The sequence below is a fragment of the Macaca mulatta genome, chromosome 1 (assembly GCF_049350105.2).
Source record: "Macaca mulatta isolate MMU2019108-1 chromosome 1, T2T-MMU8v2.0, whole genome shotgun sequence".
Lineage (NCBI taxonomy): Eukaryota > Metazoa > Chordata > Mammalia > Primates > Cercopithecidae > Macaca > Macaca mulatta.
Window position 1 is genome coordinate 186,208,547 of NC_133406.1, and position 17,675 is coordinate 186,226,221.

General features: G+C 48.8%; 1 protein-coding gene and 1 long non-coding RNA gene across 31 annotated transcripts in view; both read left to right on the forward strand.

Annotated features, from left to right (window-relative positions):
• The window catches only part of SSBP3 (single stranded DNA binding protein 3), a 182,121-nt gene that overhangs the window by 7,682 nt on the left and 156,764 nt on the right, over window positions 1–17,675 (forward strand).
• On the forward strand, window positions 1,001–5,097 carry LOC144333264 (uncharacterized). Its single transcript, XR_013401824.1, has 3 exons — window positions 1,001–1,237; window positions 1,280–4,398; window positions 4,794–5,097. It is a non-coding gene; the product is annotated as an uncharacterized LOC144333264 (long non-coding RNA).

The following is a 17,675-nucleotide window of genomic DNA, read 5'->3' on the forward strand; positions in this document are numbered from 1 at the left end:
CCATGGGATCCCACTGGGGCATCTCTTTGGGTTCTCTTAGACACTGTTGTCTGGGTCCTGACCTTTTGTAGAGTGGACACTTCCAGCTGCATGAGCGTCTCTTACTATGCGCCCAGTGGTGTCCTGGCCACCTTCTCTGCTTTGACCTTCTCCAAGGTGGACCTGCAGGGAAGTGTCTTTGGTGCCTTCTCAAACAAAAAGCAATCCTTTTCCCCCTGTGTGGTAGCTAATTTTGTGTTTTCCTTTCAGTGTCAAGAAATGAGTGGCATTTGGAAGGCCAAGAAATGAGTGGCCTTTGAGCTAAAGAGACTAGAGAATAGCGATGGATTCTTACATCACACATACTTGCTGTACTTTTTTATAACACGTTTTCATTCGTGTGGTTGTGGTTGGGCTTTGCAGCTGCCTTGTTGGTTGGGTTTCGTTATAAAATCTCACTCCTGTTTTACAGATGAGGAAACTGAACCCTAGTGTTGGCAGAGCTGAGACTAGAAATCCTCCATCTTTCTAGTTTTACCTCACAGCTTTTATTGACACTTACTTGATAGAGAATCCCTGCAAAACAGAGGGGAGGTATTTGCAGTTGACCTGAAGCATATCTGGCACCAGGTATGCTGGTTGGTGCCCCCCCACATGTTCACTGAAGACATGAACTTAACAGAATTTGAACGGAGCCTCTGCAAGGTGAATTGCGGAGTCACTGGCAGAGGTGAGACCTGAACTCTGGGAAGCGGGTTTGCTGTGGTGCAGTGGCTTTTACCTTTTGGCAGGGAAAATGTGGTAAAAGCTGTGGACAGTATTTCCAGAAAGCCCTCATAGAGGGGACTTGTGCATGGTTTCGGGAGGTTCAGGGACAGCTGCTCCAACCCCAGGCCCCTCTATGATTCCCGGTGAAGAATTTTGGAAGTGAAATGGACGTGGAGTTCCATGACCTTGATGAATTTTCCTTGCTTGCCTCAGTTTCCTTCCTCTGTAGACCTGAGTTCCCTTTCATCTTGACTGTTTTTTTTTTTTTTTTTGAGACGGAGTCTCGCTCTGTCTCCCAGGCTGGAGTGCAGTGGCCGGATCTCAGCTCACTGCAAGCTCCGCCTCCCGGGTTCACGCCATTCTCCTGCCTCAGCCTCCCGTGTGGCTGGGACTACAGGTGCCCGCCACCGCGCCCGGCTAATTTTTGTATTTTTTTAGTAGAGACGGGGTTTCATTGTGTTAGTCAGGATGGTCTCGATCTCCTGACCTCGTGATCCGCCCATCTCGGCCTCCCAAAGTGCTGGGATTACAGGTGTGAGCCACCGCGCCCGGCCTCATCTTGACTGTTTTGTGTTCTACCTCAGTGAGGCTGGCTTCCTGGCCCTGTGCTCCCACCCCAGCAAGACTCTGCTGACTCCTTCCTCAGCAGACGGGAGACTTTGCCTTGAGGAGGGTTGGTTAAAGCAAGAAAGTACCCCAGAGTCGTGGGCGTGGGCTGGCGCTGAGGTATTTGTGGCTGTGTGGCAGGGGTCCAGCGTCCTTGGTGGGTTTGAAATAGCAAAGTGATATTTGAGAGGGCTCTCCTTGGATGTGCTGAGCTGAGGTTCCTGCCAGGCAGGGAGTGTCCATGCCTGCCAGAACCCTTTAGGGGGAGGGGGATGAGAGGGTGGCAGTGCAGGCTGGAATAGGTGGAGAAGGCTTGCAGCTGGGCTTCAAGGAGCTGGGGGAGTGTGCTGCCCCGTGATAAGCCAGGCTAGCTATCTGCCCAGAGGTCCTGGCAAGTTCACGGTGTTGCCTTTGGCTCTGACCCTTGGCACCCTTGTGTGGCAGATTAAAAATACAAAACATACACACTTTTTTTTCCCTCTCCCCCATTCCCCTTGGAGCGGAGGCTTTGGGTTGCGGCCCCTCTTTAGGCTCCCGCCCCGTTTTCTGCAATTCCTCTTAACCCCAGAGGCTGCCAGACTCCTCCATCGGTATCTAATTAAACATTAAATGAGAAACTGGAATTGCATTTTGCCAGAACCCGAGTAATGCAGCCACCTTAATGGGTTTCAAGTGGCGGCAAGACCCCAAATTGCAAATCCTTGCCCTTTATTTCAAGGCAGGAGGTGGGGCGGGGGGAGTGGTGGGGACCCAAACAAAGTTTTTGGCAGTGGTCACTTCATTTGAACTCCCAGACCAGCAGTGTGCACCAATCTTTCGCATAATGCCATCTTTGTTAGCTAAGCATTTGCAAACTTGGACTGAGAGTTAGCTCTGTGCCAGCCAGCACTCAGAGGGAGCTGGGAGACACCCAGCTCTCCTCACAGTTCCTTAGGTCGTCTGAATTTTGTGAGGGAGGCAGGTTCTCAAGTGGAGAACCTCAGGTCAAGGGTGCCTCCTTCCCTTGGCTTCCCTGCCTCTTTCTGTATGAGACTGTGTGTGTTTACGCCTTAACAGGGAGAAGTGGCAGGGAGGTGTGTGTGCTTGGGGGTCTGTCAGCCAAGATAACAGAAATGTTACACTAGCTGTAGCCTTTATAATAGTGTCTGAGGGTTTAGAGTATTTAGAAAAATTAATCTTTTTTAGCTTGGTAATAATTCTGACCATGGTACAAGTGCATTAGACGATTCACATAAACTTCTTTAATACATGTTGCTGGGAGCTTACAGCAAATAGACAATCATGATTGTTTTTTTTGATTCACTGGGGTAATGTTTTTTTTTTTCTTCCCCGCTCTTGTTGCCCAGGCTGGAGTGCAATGGTGCGATCTCAGCTCACTGCAACCTCTGCCTCCCGGGTTCAAGTGATTCTCCTGCCTCAGCCTCCTGAGTAGCTGGGATTACAGGCATGTGCCACCACACCCAGCTAATTTTTTGTATTTTTAGTAGAGACAGGGTTTTGCCATCTTGGCCAGGCTGGTCTCGAACTCCTAACGTTGAAATCTGACTGCCTCAGCCCCCCTAAGTGCTGGGATTACAGGCGTGAGCCACCGCGCCTGGCTGGTAATGGGGTTTTTGTAGCCTTGGCAAGATAAGTTTTAGCAGTGTTTCTCTCTGTGTTCTGCATTTCTTTTCCTGGGTTTTGAATCCTCTGGATTTTAAAGGGTTTGGGTTCTGACTGGTGGCTTAGACTCCCATGTGAATTCTAGTTTCCACTCTGTCATTTCCTGGCTGGAAATCGTCAGGGATCCTCACTTCCTGGCCGGGATCCTCAGTTTTCCCATCTGTAGCATGGAGGAATGGTGATTCCTTTGCATAGTGGTTGTGAGAGTTAAGTAATATAGTACAGTCATCCCTCAGTATCCAGGGAGAATTGATTCTAACCCCCCCACTGCCCGTCCCTGCTGTCATGTGTCACCCCCGCACCCTCTCAAGGGGCAGAGCTGGCGGTCCTGTCATAGACTGGTACTGATAAATGCTCCCCTGAGATGTCTGTGTCCCTTATCTGTATTGGGCAGAATGGTCCTCTCCCACTCCCGCGTGTGGCCACTGCATGGCTTTAGTGGTAAGGCCCAGAGGGCATGAAGCTTGGCATCAGCAGGAATCTAGATTTGCATTTCAGCTTCACGTCCTTGATAGCTGTGGGGGCCTTCATTTCTCAAGGTCCATCTCTTTACTGTAAAATAGGCTCAAGGGTTGTCCTGGCACAGCCCACCATGGGGATGGCTGTGAGAGAGGCTTGGAAAGCTGTCCAGGGAAAGTTGGTTGTGCTGTGAAATCCTGTGTCTTTGTTAACAGGGATGAAATGAGGGGTCTTGGACTGTTCTCTTTGGTAGGTATCCTGCCCTGGCAGGTGCTCAGACTGTCCCTGATTTTTTTTTGTTGTATGAGGGAATTTTCCCCTTTTATTGTATGTGGGAATCCCCTTTGTGGGATTCCCACATATAATAAAAAAAAGGAGTCTTAAGGAGACAGTGAAATTGAGAAGGGAAGTGCCAGCCATGGCAGGGAAGCTGGTTCTGACCACATTGGCTTCTTTTTCTTTTGACTTCCTGGGGTGATCCTGAGGCCTTGATCAGGCGGCTGTCAGACCAGGAGAATAAGACGCTACCATGTTTTGAGGTTACCAAGCTCCTACTATGCTCACTGTCTAGTTGAAGAGACAGATGCAGTCCAGGATGAGATGTGGGCTTAAAAAGAATTGTGGGGAATGATCTTGTTTTTCTTTCTTTTTTTTTTTTTTTGAGACGGAGTCTCGCTCTGTCGCCCAGGCTGGAGTGCAGTGGCGCGATCTCCACTCACTGCAAGCTCTGCCTCCTGGGTTCACGCCATTCTCCTGCCTCAGCCTCCCATGTAGCTGGGACTACAGGTGCCCGCCACCGCGCCCGGCTAATTTTTTTTGTATTTTTAGTAGAGACGGGGTTTCACCGTGTTAGCCAGGATGGTCTCGATCTCCTGCTCTCGTGATCCGCCCGTCTCGGCCTCCCAAAGTGCTGGGATTACAGGCGTGAGCCACCGCGCCCGGCCATGATCTTGTTTTTCTAAGAGACCAAGATACAGAGTCAATATGGAGTTGGGGGCACGGTGTGGGGAGGTAAACAGTCCCACCCCTGTGTTGTAGTGAAATATATATTTATCGTAGATATAAATAGCGGGATTGCAGGTGATGGAACTGGAGGTCACCTAGTGTTGTTTCAAGTAGCTAAAGAAACATGCCCAGAGGGAAAAGTGCCCTGCGTGAAGTTACCAGTAGAACTCAAACCTGCAAGCCTCATCAGGAGTCCAGGATGCTTTCTTTCCTTTGCCTTGTTGCAGTTACAAGCTGTGCAAACATGGGCACCTTAAGTAACCTCTGAGCCTCAACTTCCTCCGGTGGAAAATGGGGTTAATAAAGTATACCAGGCCGGGCGCCGTGGCTCACGCCTGTAATCCCAACACTTTGGGAGGCCGAGGCAGGCGAATCACTTGAGGTCAGAAATTAGAGACCAGCGTGGCCAACCAACATGATGAAACCCTGTCTTTACTAAGAATAGAAAAATTAGCTGGACGTGGTGGTGGGTGCCTGTAGTCCCAGCTACTCTGGAGGCTGAAGCAGGAGAATAGTGTGAACCCAGGAGGTGGAGGTTGCAGTGAGCCGAGGTTGCATCACTGCACTCCAGCCTAGGTGATACAGCAAGACTCAGTCTCAAAAAAATAAAAAAATAAAGTATACCTTTATAAGGTCATAAAGATTAAGTTTACACACATACACACCATATATAGTAGTGCCTAGCACAGTGTAAGTTCTGCATAAATGTGTGCTGTCATTTTTCTTTTTTTAAATTTATTTTTGATGTTTTGTAGAGACGTGGTCTTGCTTGTTGCCTAGGCTGGTCTTGAATTTCTGGCTTCAAGGGATCCTACTGTCAGGGCCTCTCAAAGTGCTGGGATTATAGGCGTGAGCCACTACACCCGGCCTGTGCTGTCGTTTTTCTTACCTCACCTCCGGCCTGCTCTGAGTCCTGGCTTCCTGATGGGCAGTGTTCTCAGTGACTGATAACAAGGGGCCAGCAGAATGACCTTGGGGTGAGAGGCGTGTGCCTGTGAAGTGTGAACCATCATGGGCTGGTTCCCCTGTTGATCAGCTCTCTGGATCCCTGGGTTTCAGGTAACCCCCGAGGGATTGTGGTGGCAAGTCACATATGTTCTCCCCGCCCCAGTGATTGGAGGAGCAAGTCACATATGCAGCTTCCAAGCCAGCCGGGGTGCTTGGGAGGATGAGAAGAGAGTGGACGCTCAGATGCTCCTGGCCTGCACCTGGCCTGAAGTTGTCCCATCACTGTCCATTTTCTCCTCTCCCAGTGACTTCTCATTTTCTAGGAATCTGGAACAGGCACTTTCCCCAGCCACTTTGGCCTCTTCCCCATGATTCCTGCTTGGTACCGTACCACCTGAGAGGGTTTTTTCCTCGCCTGCCGACTATTCCTTCTGTAGAGCTGATGCTAGCCTGGAATGTGGCTGCCTCTACCAGGCCTGCCAGGACGACACCTATGGGAAGACATCCCTCTTCTGTTTTTTTCCCCAGGAACTAACTCTGTAACTCTCTTAGTCATTTGTTACCAGCTGCCTGGAAGGAGAGTTATTTCAGTTAAGGTTGTGTGTCTTCCCTTCCCCTTTCTGGAATGAAAGCTCCTTGAGGGGAAGAACTTCTTGCCCTTTCTGCTACCCCATTCCTGGTGCCTGTCGCAGGTCTTGAAAGCATTCTGAGGTCGGTGAGCAAGGCTCTGAGCCTTGAGAAGTGAGAAGGATTTGATTCCTGCCCAGGCATCAAGTGTGTTAAGTACATGTTTTAATGAAGATGGACAAGGGGCACATGGTGAAGCATTGTTTTGTAAACTGTGAGCTGTGACCCATTAGTCCATCATGAAACCAACTTAGTGGGTCATGACTGGTAATTATCAAAAGAGAAACAACCGTATTACACAGAGTAAACACAAGTATTGTTTCCGGAAATGTCTGTTTTCAGTGTTTTACGTGTGCATATAAAAGTAAGTGTGCCCTGGGTTTGTGTTGTAGAATTTGCCTTATTTTGGGGCTCAACGCAAAGTCAGAAGGCCACTTGCCCAGAGACAGCTGAAACTGAATCTTAGTTCCTACAAGTTAAGTGACTTGTGTCAAGCGACAAGCAATTGCTGAGCCTCAGTTTCCAGATCTGTACTAGAAGGAAATGATCCATCCCTTAGAGAGTTCTCGGGGAATTGTTCCCCCACCACCTCTTGTGCTTTCAGAGTGGTGCCTGGCAGGCACCTGGTATCTTTGTCTCTGTGGTTTGCTGCCATAGTCTTAGTGCATTGAATGCACAGAAAGTCTCAACAGATGCTTATTGAAGGCAGAGTAAGCAACAGCTCCCGTTGGAGGGGGTGGGACTGTGGCCTGGACCACTCTGGAGTGGGCGCGGGAGGAGAGGGCCTGGGAGTGCAGGGACACTCTTCTTCATCGCTGAGTCCACGTGGCTTTCTAGGCAGAGCTGGAGAAGTTTGCAGCCTGTCCCTGCTGGCTGGCTGTGGGGCGGCTCCTCCTGCCTGTCTGTGATTGAGGTGGGGGGTCCCTTGCCCCCTGTGGAGCTTGTGTCTGAACAGGGCTTAGGCAGTAGCGGTGGTGAGCATAGGTCGTAAGGCATCCTGTCTGACCCAGGTTGACCCAGCCTCCCAAATTCCCTGTCCCCTCCTGGTGACAGCTGTTTGCACAGCTTCCAGGGCAGGTTTTGTGTCCCCTGCTCTTTGTGTGTTTGGGTGAAGCGCCTGACATTTCACTTCTGTTTCACAGTCCTCTGACCTTAAGAAGCACGACTGCTCCCTGGGGCCGCTGCCTGAGGTTTTCCTCTGATCCTTCTTTCCCAGTCACAAAAGGCTGTTTGAGAGAGGAGGCAGTTGGGGGGAGCAGGCCTCTCCCACATTCTGGGATACGGCTGCAGTGCTTTGAGCTCTGAGAGGGGCAGAGCGTAGCTTTACAGACTGGATGGAAATAGCAGATGGTTGGTGGGTAGTTATTGCCCGGCGCCCGCTGCCTGCTGGTCTTTGTCATTAGATGCAGTGTTGTGGACCATACATGGGATTTGGACTTGGATGACCAAAGTACAAGATCTGATTCTTTCAGATGGCCTTGGGTAAGTTGTCTGGTATCTGCAAAATGATAGGAAACAGTGGCCAGCTTTTTTCTGCCCTTCCAGCTTTTTGGAAGTTGGGTGAGGGCTTGTGAAAATGCTTTGTGCGTTGTAGTCCCCTTTGAGAAGGCTGTTTCAGATGTGCAAGAAGAAGGAGACACTCAGTTTCCAGATGGAGACACTGAGGCTAGAGCAGGCTGGTGACACAGCAAGCCTGGGGCCACCACTGAGTTGAGAAAACCTCCACCTAAGAGACTGGCGCTCGTGTCTGTGTCTGTGCCATCCTTTAGGAATTTTGCAGCTTTCTTTGGGAGAGGCCGAGAGCTTCCTGTGGCTTTGGCCATCCGGCTGGTGCTGAGGGGGCAGACGGCCCAGTGGGCAGGCCTGGTGCCGGGCGTGTGCGCGCTGCCGGTCTTTGCTTGCCGGCTTTTAGAAGGCTTCCAGTAGAAAATGTTATCCTCTCTCTGGAGGCTCTTACTCTTGGCAGCGCCACCCGCCTGCTGGCCAGATCCCGCTCGGAGCCCGCTTGTGTTACGGGTGGCGGCCCTGGCCCGCAGCTCCAGGCAAGGCTCTCCACGATCTCCACGCTGGTGAGCCGCTTCAAAAGGGGATTTTACAGCATGACAGGGAATTTCAGCCACCACGTTATCTCCGAATTGGCCAATTGATGGTTTCAGCAGAGCATTTCAGCATCGGGGAAGCCAATACAATTTGAGTTAGTTGTGATGGCTGCCACTTTAAATACCGCAGTGAATTTCTGTCAGCGAGCTAATGCGTGGAATAGGGAATTGCAGAAAACTTGATCACCAGAGTGCTTCAGTCGATTCTGACCCCAAGCTACAGAAAATGAACTTAAATCTAGTTGACTGTCGCCACATACTTTCTTTGGTGTTACTTTGCTGGCAGCCTCTTCTTCAGAGGGAGCTGGACGAGAAAAGACTAGGAGGAAATCAGGATGTTTGCCTCTGGTGCCCGGGATTTTAGAGAGTGACAAGTCTTCATGGGAGGTTAACCATTGGTAGTTGGGGTGGTGAGTTCTTGGTGAGGGATGAGTTTCTAAATGACAGCATTATGGCTTAGTAATAATGAATTTTCTTTTTTTTTTTTTTTTTTTTTGAGACGGAGTCTCGCTCTGTCACCCAGGCTGGAGTGCAGTGGCCGGATCTCAGCTCACTGCAAGCTCCGCCTCCCGGGTTCACGCCATTCTCCTGCCTCAGCCTCCCGAGTAGCTGGGACTACAGGCGCCTGCCACCTCGCCCGGCTAAGTTTTTGTATTTTTAGTAGAGACGGGGTTTCACCGTGTCAGCCAGGATGGTCTCGATCTCCTGACCTCGTGATCCGCCCGTCTCGGCCTCCCAAAGTGCTGGGATTACAGGCTTGAGCCACCGCCCCCGGCCAATAATGAATTTTCTATTTAACAAAGCAAACCGGTGCTTATGGAGCACTTACTATGTGTTCCGACCCTTAAAAGGCATTCTTCGTTATTTCCCTGTTGGGTAATATAGAGGACAGGCATTCCTCCTGTTTCATGACAGAAGAACTGATGACAATAGCAAACAATTATTGGGTACTAACTGTATGCTAGGCACTGTTGTAAGTGCTTTAGGTTTTGTCTGTTGTCATACTCAAAACGGCCCTGTGGGTTAAGTTCTGTTATTCCTATTTTGTAGAGAAGGAAATGGAGGCACTTAGAGGGATTCAGCCATGGGCAAGGTAGACTTAATAGGTTAGTCTTCTTAATAAAAAAAAAAAAAAAAATTTTTTTTTTTGAAACAGGGTCTCGCTGTGTTGCCCAGGCTGGAGTGCAGTGGCATGATCTCAGCTCACTGCAGCCTCAACCTCCCCAGGCTCAGGTGATTCTCCCACCTCAGCCTTCTCAAGTAACTGGGACTATAGACATGTGCCACCATGCCCGGCTAATTTTTCTATTTTTTTTTCTTTTGGTAGAGGCAGGGTTTGCCATGTTGCCCAGGCTGGTCTCAAACTCCTGGCTTCAAGTGATCCTCCTGCCTCGGCCTCCCAAAGTGCTGGGATTACAGGTGTGAGCCACTGTGCCTGGTCCAGATTTGGCATCTTTTCTGTCTCGTTAATTGACGACCTCCTGCCCAGCCTGGGGTGGTTTGATGCTGAGACTGGCAGGACCAGGTGGGTCCTGAGGGAGACGAGCCAGCTGAAGCCTGGCCTGGGCTCGTAGGGTTCCTGACTGGTGCGGTGCTTCTCTGTGGGTAGAGGGATTGGGCTGGTTTATTAATGACCTCATCCAGGAAGAAAACATCTTGGCTTTGGGACCTGTGTAACAAAGAAAAGGTTTGCTCTCTCTCCTCTCTCTTCACTGAAAAGGCCCCCTTTTATTAAATCTCCTACCACCCCCTGTGGACTCCACACTTGAAAATATTTTATTTACAAAGAGATTGCATGCATCGAGTCACCATTAATTTTAATGAAGAAATGTGGAAAATGAGAACTATATAGCTGCTGATGAGACTTTCTCATCACCTCAGAGGAACCAACGTGAGCACACCAGGTTGGTAGAACAGAATTCTAGTCAACAGAAACACATTGGAAATTTTAGTTCCATGTCAATTGAGGCAGACCCGATTCTTCTAGAACTTAATATTAGCAATGGCTCAAGAGCCCCCAGTAAAGTTTTCCAGGGACCTAGTTAGAATCCTTAGGCAGGACCCACTTAGCAGTGGTGCCTTCTCGCTTTGTCCTGGCTTGGCCAGGGTTGACCTCTGTAGAGGGGCATCCCTCATGTTTCCCTCAGGACTGAGGAAGGTTAGAATGCAGTGTTCTCTCCGGAGATGGCGGAGCCCTCTGTAGGTCATCCACCCCTGTTCTCCTGGCTGTGCAAGCAAGGCTTCTCTGTTAGGGCAGTGCAGCTTGGAGGGTAGACACACTGGGGGTTTAAGAGCCTGCATGGACAGCTCCCATCTGCAGAGCCTCCTCTCCCTACAGATATTCCAAGGCAGGGGTCCCATATTCCCTGCGGTTCTGAGCTGGCATTACCTGTAGGAGATGGATCACTGGACAACAAGTCCAGAAATCATCCTTTTCCACCAAGCTTTCCCACTTAATAGCTTGGTAACCTTTGACAGATTATTGTCTGCGTTCTTTCCTAATTTGTAGCATGGGGACAGTGAGGGATACAACAACAGTTTCTGAAACTGCAGTAACCACCATTTACTGCATTTACCCCAGGCCAGGCACTGTATGTGGGCATGACATTTAATCCCTGTAACACTCTACAAGGTAGGGGCTGTTATGACCCCATTTCTTGGATGAGGAAGCCAGGGCTCAGAGAAGTGAAGGCATGAGCCCATTGTTATGAAGTCATTAGATAGTAGAGCTGGGATTTGAACCCAGGGCCCCACTCTACCTTTGAGCTATGCTGCTACTTTGACAAACTTTTGCATAACTTTGGGAGATGGGGACCTTGAGGAAAAATGCACTTTGAAAGAACTGGATCATTTCAGTAGAAACCTGTAAACGTGTGTCTTAAAAAAAAAATGTCAGTGACAGTTTGCTTCTCGGTGAGATGAATGCAGATAAACCTATTTTGACTGTTAACTTATTTTGTTGCTTAAAAGCCAGTGACATGTAGCGTTGAATTTATTTTTCTTCACAACATTTAAGTGTTTGCCACTTCTTGAGTGACGTGTGTGAATTTGGGAATTGCCTGTACTTTGGGAATGGAGGCCGCTGCTTGTACGTAAGGCTTTTGCCTTAAGAGGGACTTTTGGGAAGGCTTGTTCTGGCTCAGGGCCTCGCTGAGAAGTGACTTGAGTGCAGCAAGGGTACCTGTGTCTGAGGATATTGATGGAGCCGAAGCTCGCTCTGAAGTTGGGGTCACGGTGGAGAGCCGATCGCAGGAGTCTTTGTGACTGGAAGCCTAAATATTTATTCTGTTCTGTCCCTAATGAAAACAAATTGTCAACAGTTGTTCAGTAACTGACTAAATTAAAATCTGTAATTAGTCAATTAGATTAAAGAGTTGGCACAACCTGATTGTATCATGCTGGTTAGGTTATTAAGAGAAAGGGTGTGATTTTTAATTACTGAATGCTAATTTTGACAGTTTCAAATAGAAACAGACGTGTTTTTCCCCCCTTTCCCTAATTCTGAATGGTTTGGAAAGTAAAGACACTCAATGTGTAAATGATGTGTTTTTGAAGGAAAATAATCCGAGAAGGCCCTTCTGTAGAGTAGGAGGAATTTCAGCAAAGAACCCACGTTGGATTTAGTTGAAAGGGTTAGTTGGAAATCCTTCCTTTCTTGAAGAGGCATGGCTTGGTTTTTGGCAGCTCCGTTTTTGCTGTCAATGAGAGGTTGGATTTCAGCTTTAAGCGGTCGAATTATTGAGTTCTTTTTGAGGGTCTCCCTGATTCTCTCAACTTCAGGCTTTTTTCTGGCCAGTGCCCTGGAAACTATAAGCAATAGTAAATGATCCGGGGAGGAATCCCCTGTGAAGGAAGCCCAGTGGGCTCTTTGGGACACCAGCACGTGTGAGTAATCATACCCAGTGTTGTATCAAGTGTCTTCTCATACACCGGCATCTCAGGAAGATGGACGGATGGAACGGACCTTCTTACTTCATAGAATAAGTTTTGCCGACTGCCAGAGGAAAGCTGAGAGCTGGAGAATGAGGTGCCCTGTTGTGGAGGGTCAGGGGGAGAATGTACTGGGGGCAGGTGCTGACAGGCAAGAAGAAGGGACTCATGTTAAGTAATAGCTGGGGATGACAGGAGAGAGGCCTCTTGCTTGGAAGGAAGATGGGATCAGAAAGTAGGGCCAGTTCAGCTGGGTGAGGTGGTGTGCACCTATAGTCCAGCTACTCGGGAGGCAGAGGCAGGAGGACTGCTTGAGCCCAGGAATTGGAGGCTGCAGTGAGCTATGATCATGCCTATGACAACATAGTGAAACTCCGTCTCTTAAAACAAAAAAAAAAAGTAGGATCAGTTTATGGATTATGGATTGAAGCCAGCCAGGTTATTTAGCATGGTTCGGGTAGATGGGTTTGAAGATGGAGTAGGTCCTTCTTCCTGCTTTGTTTTTCTGGTGAACGCTATGTCATTGCTTCCCCCTGTTTCCCCTGCTGACACTGGAATACGGGATATGAGCAACCTTGAAACTGGGGGTGAGAACACCTGAGCTGCTTCCAGCCAAGGGCCCCAGTACAGTGTGGATCCCCTCATTGGCCAGAGGGGACCATCCCATCTCCCCGTCCTCCCCAGCTCCTGGGAGTTTATGATGTGGGCAGCTCTGTAAGATGCTGTGCCCGTGGGGCATTTTATCTGAAGGATGAAATTTATCTGAAGGATGTCAATCCTAAGAATAGGCTCATGGGCCACTGCAAGAAGGCCACCCAGCCCTTGCTTTTCCTTGCACAAAGGAAACCCCTCCTCCTGTGGGGAGCGAGGGGTTGAAGCTGTAACCCCAGGCCCCTGACTGCCCACTGGACAGCAGCATCCCTGTCTTGAGGGAGAGCCATCCTAAACATCTGTGCCTCTAGGACTGCACTGAACCACGCCACATGTTAACGCACAGTCTCTACTTTCTGGATGGTTTTCTTGTGGGCTGAGTCTTCCATGATACTTTTTGAAGCATCAGTTAAAATGGGCTTTAGCTTTCAAGATGCAATATTTAAAGCTGTGGATGATCCAGAATGGGTCATTTTTCCTTGAAAAAGGAAACAACTTTAGTTTTTGTGTCTGATGGATATGGGATACTGGGGACCCAAGGTGCAGAGAATGAGAGCTTTTGAAGGTTAAGCAGCCTGGGTTATAATCCCCACAAGAGCCTTCATCCAGAGTGTAACCTGTGCCAGTTGATTAACCTCTGAGCCTCAGTGTCCTTATCTGTAAAATGGGAATTGTACTCAGCCTGCAGTACTGCTTTGAGATAATGAAGCAGAGCATGTTAGAAGATATTTCAGGAATGAATGAATGAGAGGCTGAAAGGAAGGTATCTGTGCTTAGGGAGTGATTCTGGGGCGCGTTTAGAAACACGAATAAGTGAGAGGAGTGGAATGAAAAGCAGGAAGTATTTATGAATGGTGGACTCGTGTGTATTCTGAATTTGGAATTCCTCCTGCAGACACAGGATCCATAGTCAAGGTTAAAGAAACCCGTAAGAGGTTGTGTGTGTGTGTGTGTGTTTGGGGCTGGGGGCAGTGGTAGATAGAAGGGAAGGGACAGTGCTAGGAGAGAGAACATTTTAAAAGCTTACCCACTGATAGATTTGTAGCCCTGGGTAAATAGGGAAGCTTGTAAAACTTGATTCATTTTCTTCCTGAAGTCTGTTTTTGGTGGGGAGCAGGGGTGAGGACAAAGACAGCCAAGGGAGCCAAATGCTTTTAGGTTAGAAGTGTTTATATGTCCCCAGCACACACCATGTCCTTGAGAAGGGCCAGGGAAGTGTTTCATCCTGCTCCCTGTCCCTAAACGATCTTTCTCTTCCTAAGTGCCAGCTTCCCCAGTCCATCTGGGGAGGGACTGCCCACTGTCTGCCACCAGGGGCTGTGCTCAGGCCTCATCTAGGGATCTGTGCTCAGGATGACTTCCTACTTCCTTCCCGGCCTGTGGTTTGATCTTTTCTTTTGGTTAGGAAGTCTGTCCTTCCCTGTGCCTGCCCAGGCCTGCTCTGGAGATGTGAACAGGCAGCTGGGGCCACCAGTAACCAGTGAGGAGATAGGGTGTGTCCACAACTAGAGGCCCATGTGAACTGTTTAGGAATAGAAGCTACTGCTTTTGGAAAACCACTGCAGAAATGGAAAGGTGGTCAATGGGGGGAGATGAGAAGGTGATGGGCCTTGTATGTTGGAAAAAAAATTTTAGAGGGACTTAATGGAATATTTCTGTGTTTTGAAATAAAAATTATTGGGGGACCTAACATTAAAAAAAAGATGTCTATTTTTGTTGCTGGGGTGGAATGTGCAGCCTGAGATTCCTGGGCTGTAGTTAGGGAAGGGCCAGCTCTCTGCCTTGGGGCCTTTGCACAGGCTGTTCTCCCAGCTTGGAGCACTTGCTGCCATTCTTTCTCCTCTCGGGGAACCCTGTTTATTTTTCATGTCTCAGTTTAGACATCACGTGATTCTAAGACGCTTCTAATAATCTTTGAGCCTCTGGGGGCAGAGCTTGTGGTGGGTCTTGTAAATTGAGGCCCTGACGCTTGGTGGATCCCCACTTAACATTTGTTGGCTGAAAGAGTGATCAGGGAGGATCAGGAGGCTGCCCACCTCCCAGGGCCTCTCTGTGCAGTCTGTGCATTTGAACAGCTCCCTGAAGTCTTAAAGCCCTCAGAACAAGTCCAAGTTCGTCTGCTGAGTTCGAGCCCTGGCCTTGGTGTTTGCCTTTCTTTTCTGAAGTAGGTCTTTGACTCATTGATGGAGCTTCAGATGTGAAGTGTCCTCAGAGGTGTGTGGGAAAATGCTCTCTGTTCAGTTAACCCAGCCTTTTGACAACTTCTGAGGCCTCTCAGGCTAGAAGCCCCGTGACTGTTCTCCTGCCCAGTTCTTGCTTTTTATAAAGGGAGTTGGGGAATAGGGTGGACAGGGATGTGGTCTGGAATCCAGAACTCCATCACTCAGCCTGTGTCTTAGTGGGGTGTTAACGGAGGATGATGGAAAATAGCCCCCTTCTGATTTCTTTCTCTCCCTCATAACTGTGTAGAAATATTTTATTATTGAACCACCTGTAATTCAGGGTTGGTGGCGATTTTATCAGGCCATACAAGTCTGCAGTTGACCTTTGCATTATCTGAGAAGACTTGTGTTTGCTTAGCCAAGGATAAACAAGATTCCAGTGTGGGTGGCTTAGGGCTTGGGGCTGTGGTCTCTGTGTGCAGGGTTGCTTCTCATTGTGAATGGCTCTTATCTGTTCTTCAACGAGGGTCTAGCCACACTGTAGAACAGGGACTTCTTTCTTTTTTCTCTCTTTTTTTTTCCTTTTAGAGACGGAGTCTCGCTCTGTCGTCCAGGCTGGAGTGCAGTGGCGCAATCTCTGCTCACTGCAACCTCCGCCTCCTGGGTTCAAGAAATTCTCCTGCCTCAGCCTCCCGAGCAACTGGGACTACAGGCGCACGCCGCCACGCCCGGCTAATTTTTTTTTTTGTATTCTAATAGAGACAGGGTTTTACTGTGTTGCCCAGGCTGGTCTCAAACTCCTGAGCTCAGGCAGTCCGCCTGCCTCGGCCTCCCAAAGTGCTGGGATTACAGGCGTGAGTCACCATGTCCAGCCGGGACTTATTTTTTTCTTTATTTTATTTTTTTGTCACGGAATTTCACTCTTGTTGCCCAGGCTGGAGTGCAATGGCACGATCTCGGCTCACTGCAACCTCCTGGGTTCAAGGGATTCTCCTTCCTCAGCCTCCTGGGTAGCTGGGATTACAGGCAGGCGCCAACACATCACGCCCAGCTAATTTTGTATTTGTAGTAGATAAGGGGTTTCTCCATGTTGGTCAGGCTGATCTCAAACTCCCGACCTTAGGTGATCCACCCGTCTCAGCCTCCTAAAGTGTTGGGATTACAGGTGTGAGCCACCATGCCTTGCTGGGGCTTCTTTATTTCTAAGCCTGCCATCCGGGCTTTTCCAAGGGCCTAAAATGCTTACCCCCTTTAAACAACTACTTTCTGCTACGATTGTCCTAATAGTATCAGTTTAGGAAGATATTTTATCCAAAAATCCACCCATAGGTCATCGAAGATACTTGTTTTTCTCACATATTCATCTAATCTGTCGGGTCTTCCATTCATTAAATATTTGATGCCTCTGCCGTTTGGCTATGGAAGCAAAGACACCAGCAAATCTTTTGCCCTCACAGAGCTCATAGACTATTTTCCTCCCCTTTATTTGGCGTTTATATATTTTAAAGTGCTAACTGGCTGGGTGCAGTGGGTCATGTCTGTAATCCTACCACTTTGAGAGGCGAAGGTGTGGGAGGATTGCTTGAGCCCAGGAGTTCAGGACCAGCCTGGGCAACATAGTGAGACCCTGTCTGTAAAAAATAAGAATAAAAATAAAAGGTTACTGCACATATATACTTTTTACTTTTTTATTTTTTGAGACAGAGTCTCACTCTGTTGCCCAGGCTGGAATGCAGTGGCACAGTCTCGGCTCACTGCAGCCTCTGCCTCCTGGGTTCAAGCAATTCTCCTTCTTCAGCCTCTGGAGAAGCTGGGATTACAGGTGCCTGCCACCATGCTCAGCTAATTTTTGTATTTTTAGTAGCGATGGGGTTTCACCATGTTGGCCAGGCTGGTCTTGAACTCCTGACTTCAGATGATCCACCCACCTCGGCCTCCCAAAGTGCTTGGATTGCAGTCATGAGCCCCCATGCCCGGCCTAACTGCACATCTTTAAATATAAGATATATCCTGCTGGTTCCAGTTGACTTGTCCCCTAGGAAGGCACAGTAATGCTTCCCAGCATCCCCTCATGAGATTGTGGGGTCACCCTGTCTTGCTGCGCTGGCTGGCTCTGTCATTTTTGGACTTGTTGCTTGGACTCACCTGAGTTTTGCTTCCTCCTCTGTAAGGTGGTGGTAAATGATACCTTTTGGTCCCAGCATGGGTGGGTGGGTGTGGACTTGGTTGAGCCAAGTCATTTGAGGGCCTCGGCTAGGTGCCCCACCCAGGTGGGGGTAACAGTTTGGAGAAAGTGGTGATCACCTTGGTGAGAGCATAAACTGGAGATGTAGCTGAAACAAAATGTCCTTATAAGACTATTATTCTAGCAAAAGTGTGTTAAAAATTGGTTATTGGAAACACAAATCTACAAGGACATAAACTAAAAGAATGAAGACTATACTGACTCTCTTTTTTTTTTTTTTTTTTTTTTTTTTGAGACAGTGTCTCACTCTGTCACCCAGGCTGGAGTACAGTGGCGTGGTATCAGCTCACTGCAACCTTTGCTTCCCGGGTTTAAGTGAGTCTCCTGCCTCAGCCTCCTGGGTAACTGGGACTACAGGCGCACGCCACCACGCCCGGCTAATTTTTGTATTTTTAGTAGAGACGGAGTTTCACCATGTTGGCCAGGATGGTCTTGCTCACCTGACCTCATGATCCACCCGCCTCGGCCTCTCAAAGTGCTGGGATTACAGGTGTGAGTCACCACTCCTGCCCTCTCTCTCTTTTTTAAAAGTAT